General features: G+C 36.5%; 1 long non-coding RNA gene across 1 annotated transcript; it reads left to right on the top strand.

Annotated features, from left to right (window-relative positions):
* Nucleotides 1-1,153: 1,153 nt before the first annotated feature.
* On the top strand, nucleotides 1,154-2,379 carry LOC119738090. Its single transcript, XR_005272426.1, has 3 exons — nucleotides 1,154-1,213; nucleotides 1,434-1,561; nucleotides 1,712-2,379. It is a non-coding gene; the product is annotated as an uncharacterized LOC119738090 (long non-coding RNA).
* The last annotated feature ends 3,621 nt before the right edge of the window (nucleotides 2,380-6,000 follow it).

The following is a 6,000-nucleotide window of genomic DNA, read 5'->3' as shown; positions in this document are numbered from 1 at the left end:
TATTAGGTTAGTTTACATGTAAGCCTCCTCTTAACAGGAACAATCAAGTTACAGAACTAATTTAAATGGGCGATCTGACTCTGTTATTTTGTTCTACTACAAACGAGTTCTGGTAGCAGGGCTTTGCTTTGTGCGGTTAATTCAATGGGTTTTTTCCCCTTTCGAGCCCTGGCACGAATACAACTCAAAAATTCAAATGTTTCCTTTCGTTATTTGAATCCTTTCACCAAAGTGAGGACCACTGACTGATGAGGGAATTGCTCTACTGAGATGAGGATGAGCCTGCCTCAAGACATCTTCAGGGCTCCGACAGCCTCATCAAACAGAAACCCAAGGAACCGGAAGCAGGGAGGAGGAGCGACAGATGAACGGATGACCTGCTTGCTGGGCTTCCCATTACTGACTATCAGGTTTGTATACATGTAGCCTACTTAAACAGAAACAATCAAGAACTAATCAAAATGGGCGATCTGGCACTCTTCTATGTTCGTCCACAAACAACGAGTTCTGGTAGCAGGGCTTTGCTTTGTGGGGTTATTCAATGTTATCTTTCCCCTTCTAGCCCTTGCACAATTACAGCTAAATAAATCAAATGTTTTCTTTCGTCATTTGAATCCTTTCAGAAAAATGAGGTCCACTGACTGATGAGGGAATTGCTTTACTGAGATTGATGAGCCTGCCTCAAGACATCGTCAGGGCTCCAACAGCCTCATCAAACAGAAACGTGAGGAACCGGAAGCAGGGAGGAGGACCGACAGATGAACGGATGACCTGCTTGCTGGGCTTCCCATTCCTGATTATTAGGTTAGTTTACATGTAAGCCTCCTCTTAACAGGAACAATCAAGTCACAGAACTAATTTAAATGGGCGATCTGACTCTGTTATTTTGTTCTACTACAAACGAGTTCTGGTAGCAGGGCTTTGCTTTTTGCGGTTAATTCAATGTTTTTTCTGTCCCCTTTCGAGCCCTGGCACGAATACAACTCAAAAATTCAAATGTTTCCTTTCGTTATTTGAATCCTTTCGCCAAAGTGAGGACCACTGACTGATGAGGGAATTGCTCTATACTGAGATGAGGATGAGCCTGCCTCAAGACATCTTCAGGGCTCCGACAGCCTCATCAAACAGAAACCCAAGGAACCGGAAGCAGGGAGGAGGACCGACTGATGAACGGATGACCTGCTTGCTGGGCTTCCCATTACTAATTCTTGAGGTTAGTATTTAGTTACATGTACCTAAAGAATAAGCAGAAATCTTATCAAAATGGGTGAATTGGCGCTCTTCTATGTTCTCCCACAAAAGAGTGCTGGTAATGGGGCACTGCTTTTCAGGGTTAATTCGAACATTTCTTTCCCCCCCCCCTCTTGCTCCTACCTTTCAGATATTTCTTAATAATTCGGATATTTTCTTTCGTCATTTGAATCTTTTTACAGACATGAGGACCACTGACTGGTGAGGGAATTGCCCTATGATGGATGAACCTGCCTCAAGCTGCCATAAGCTGGGAGGACCGACGGTTGACTGACTCTGCCTGCTTGGTTGGCCATTACCGATTCTTGAGGTGGGTTTACTTGAAAAGAGACCAGGGATATGTAGGCCTACACTTAAATTTGTTATTCCTTTAATACTATGTCACCTCTTACGATGCTTGATTTCCTCTTTAAATATCAATTCTAAATTATGCTAGTTTACTCTTTTTGACATGTTTTAGATGATGAGGACCGCCAAGCTTGGATGAGACTGGAAAATTACGAAGCTGCTCTATCTGGACAAGGATGCCCTCATCAGACACTTTCCAATTTGTGGAATATTGGATCCAAAGTCAGACTGCATATTATTTTGCATTATTATAAAACATAAAAACGACGAAAATACGAATTCTTACGTCAAAGTTACCGCTATAATTGGAAGAAATAATAGCTTAAATCACTGTTACTTGTTAACTTTACTGAGATACCTATACCTGAAATATTTGACAACGAGTACGACGAAAATTGAAGAAAAAAAGTCAAATGTGTGTAAAATACATTGCTGTGAAAATCAAATCATGAGCGGATTTTCTTCTCACAGAAATGCTTCTCCGCTTCCAACAAGTGGCTGAGAAAATGATGAAATTTACGCCGAAAATAACTAAAATCAGTGTTGTTTTTACCTTTACTGCGATACCTACCCGAAATATTTGATTAAACGCGTGTGACGAAACGTGGAAACAAAAATCAAATCAGTCCAAATTAAATTACAACGAAAATCACATAGTACGTGGAGTTTCTTCTTGCAGCACGGCACTCTGTTTCTACAGGCAGCTACAGGAAAATTACGAAAATTACACCGAAAATCTACGCGGCATATAAGTGAAGTGACGAAACATAGTTTACACGGCTAAAAAATCACAGCGTTAGTGAGAGAAATAATACTTGATATCAGTGTTATTTTTCTTACCTACAAAGTAAAAAAAAATCGATTGCGGAAGAATGAAATTAAAGAGACGAAAATTACGGTAAAAAATTAACAGCAGCAGCGAAAGAAATAAATATTTGAAATCGGTAACATATACGCTCTTACAGTAACACTAAAAGGTAAAAAAATCTGGGATTAACAGCGTCTGTAAAAGCGCCGCATTGTCTATACTTCGCTAGTCTGTGAGCAGTGAGGGCACATTTGACAGTTGACCATATTCTAATGATCGTAGTAAAATCAAAAGTCATAACTTTGGTTAATTATACTTTGCATAAATTTATATAAAAGACATTTTTATTCTGTAAAGAGCTTTTAAGCTCGGATCATTATTAAGTATTTAAAGATAAACTTGTGAGTAATCTGTGAGTAAAAAAATGCTTACGGAGAGAATGACTTTTTTCATTGTAAATGTTGCATGTTTGATTTTTTGCCTTTGTGTGCATTGCTCTCTGTGTGGTGTGATTTTTTTTAATGGTATCCGTCTGTTGTCTCTGACAATAGACAAAATTTAAAAAAATTCAATCAAATTAATTGTTGCGGCTACGAAAATGTCAAATCGTTAAGAAAAATCGAAGCAGATGTTGAAAAGAATAAGTGTTATAAGTGTTGAAAAGTGTTATTTTTTTCAACTGCAATACGTTGGGCAAAAAATGTTACGGTTTTGAAGAGGCAAACCTCAAATTGACGAAAATACGAAATCAACTTTAAAATGTTAGGCAGTATTGGAATAAATAATACCTACCCGGATATTTACTTGACTATGCGTATGACGAAAACTGAAAACAAAATTCAAATCGGTGCAAAATAAATGGTAGCGAAAATCACATCGTAAGCGAATTTTTTTTCCCAAAAAAAATCACTCCGCTTTCTACGTGTAGGCCTACACGCTAGGAAAATGATGAAAATAACGCGAGGAAAACATCACAGCGTTAGTGAGAGTAAAAATCAGTGTTATTTTTCTTGCCACAAAGTAAACAAAATGGGTAATGGAAATAACAAATCAAAATGACGAAAATAACGGCATAAAAATTAATCATCCGCAACGAGAGAAGTAAATACAAGTAATTTTCTAAACTTCTAGGCCCTATGTCATGCAAAAATTTGCTAAGGAAAAATGACCGAAATAATGTCAACAAAAAACTTTCAAATTGTAATCGGCAGCCACTTCCGGTATGGTACTACACTGCTTAAAAAAGTCGGAAAGCGAATTTTGATAAATGGTGGGGAAAATGACGGCAGAAAAAAGGTAAAAAAAATGACCGAAATCAAGGAAAATCTCCATTATATCGATGTAAAGAAAATGACTGAATTTCAATTAAAGCAACAATGTTAAAGGCATTTCCCCCGAGTTCTAGGCCTACACCACATCTTTTAAGTATTATTCGTCAGCAAAAATAATAGCAATTTGTGACATTGTCAAGAAGTTTGCCTTCAAAAAAGCCAGAAATAGCCAGGTTATGCATGTGAAAGGGTACAACTTAAGTATAATCAACTAAGCAATAGGGAAAGTGGCTGTATAAGACATGCGACATATTTACTATCGCATACGACATTTCTTCGTGTTTTTGTAAATGTTTAAACTTAATCTACATCATTTATGTGAGTCCGATTTGGAAAGATCGGCAGGGATACATGTTTTCATCGAGTATTTATTTCTCCTTCGAGTTACTCATTTGGTTGTCTTACTTTGACATTGATAACGTATTAGGCCGACAGTGCTGTTTTATTGAAGGGGAGAACACGAAAACCATAACGGAAAAAGCGTTGCAGTAGTTAAAGAGATCGGTCTAATATAGACTTTCACGATCAAATCTTTGTGGGCTACAAAAGAAAGCATTTCAAGATATGCGACAGGTTTAGAGTTACATAGAAAACTACTATTTCCTTGTTGATTTTAGCCTACGTGTAACCCTCCTTCCGTATAGTACCGTGTTCAATGTAAATCCGATTTGGAAGGGATCGGCAAGGATTAAGATGGCATTTTGTCATCTTAATGTCACGTGAATTTCTTTTAATGGTTGTTTATAGTGTGCGAGTTATATACAGTTTCCAAAGCAATCTGCCATTATCAGCGTCGGCACATTATGACAAAGTAATCTGTCTGTTTTAAAAAGGAAATAATGTAAACATGGGTAGAATCGTTTGGTTTCCATTGGATCCTACCCATGACCTGGTTATAGGTAGGCTTAGACATAATTATTGGCTACATTTGCAATGTTTCACTTCAGTAACAAATGGGCTAGGCCCAGTGTTTTCGTAACCCTGTCCACTTAGGAAAGAGTTGCTGCTTTCATCAAAGAAACTGATGATCTAAAAGTTGAGACAGACTGGATGAGCTAGGCTGCTTTGTCTGGACGAAAATGAACCCTCCAAGGCTCCAACAGCCTCATCACACAGAAACTCGAGGAACCGAAAAAAACCCAGCTTGCACAATATGAAATGATAAATCAGACTGCATAATGCAACGTCATTAATGTTATACACTAAGGCAACAACACTAAAATAAAGTGAAAAGTAATTTTGATTTCATTAATTTATTTATGCCTCTAAAATAATCTTAAACCGGATACTGCAACAGACAGTTAATAATGGACAATACTGGAAACTTGCTGAAAAAATTATTGTAAGGGTAATAATTTGTCACTGGCTTTTTAGCAGTGACATGTGAGAAGGGATGTTCCTTTGATCTGTCCTGGGTCATCCAAAATTATTGCATCAATCAGTTAATAATTTTATACTCCTTACCTTTAATGCATTCAATTGGATCTTCTCGGTAAATTATAAACGAGGTATCGCCTAAGGCTTTCTATTTGCTTTTTGTTCAGTTGACAATGGAGAATTTTGCTCTATCAATTTAATTTGATATTAAAAGTGCATTTTTAAGAAAGCCAATTTAAGTCATAAGAGTTTTGAAAGATACCAAAAAGGATTAATTTATTGTTTAAAAACTGAAGAAATGTAACAAACTTTATTTAAATGTAACGTCTTTAACAAGACGTCGGCTTAACTAAAACGTGACTTTCTGTCCATTGTATATTTATTAGAAAACACGAACGTTTAATTTTTAGGAAAATTTAAAGAATAAACTGTTCAGGAACTTCCATCCATTAAAATGCATTGCAACAGGTATAAGTGACACTCAAATTACACTTGTGTTTGTCCTTTTGTGATTTATTTCATTGCACTTTTTTCACTTGTTATATTTTTTTTTTACTTCGTATGCACAATTGTTTTTCTTGGTGGTTTTGCATGTCTTTTCATTTTCTTATTAATAATTAACTAACCTCACAAAAGGATAAACGCAATATATATCGAGTGTTGAACTTACCTCGCGTCAAATATTTTTTTACATAATAGCTAAATTAGACAAAATATAGTCCTGAAATGTTTCAAAATAATCTAGGAATTTTTTTTGGTAGGGGGAGGGGGCAATTCTAAGTTTTATCTTCCCTTTTAAAATCTTATTCACAAAATGGTGAAATACAAAAACCTGGCTTTACCGTGTACAGTCATGTAGTCGTTGCTTATGTAATAATCATCTAT

The sequence above is a fragment of the Patiria miniata genome, unplaced genomic scaffold, assembly GCF_015706575.1.
Source record: "Patiria miniata isolate m_02_andy unplaced genomic scaffold, ASM1570657v1 HiC_scaffold_3, whole genome shotgun sequence".
In the NCBI taxonomy this organism is placed as follows: Eukaryota; Metazoa; Echinodermata; class Asteroidea; order Valvatida; family Asterinidae; genus Patiria; species Patiria miniata.
This window is presented reverse-complemented; position numbering and strand designations above follow the sequence as displayed.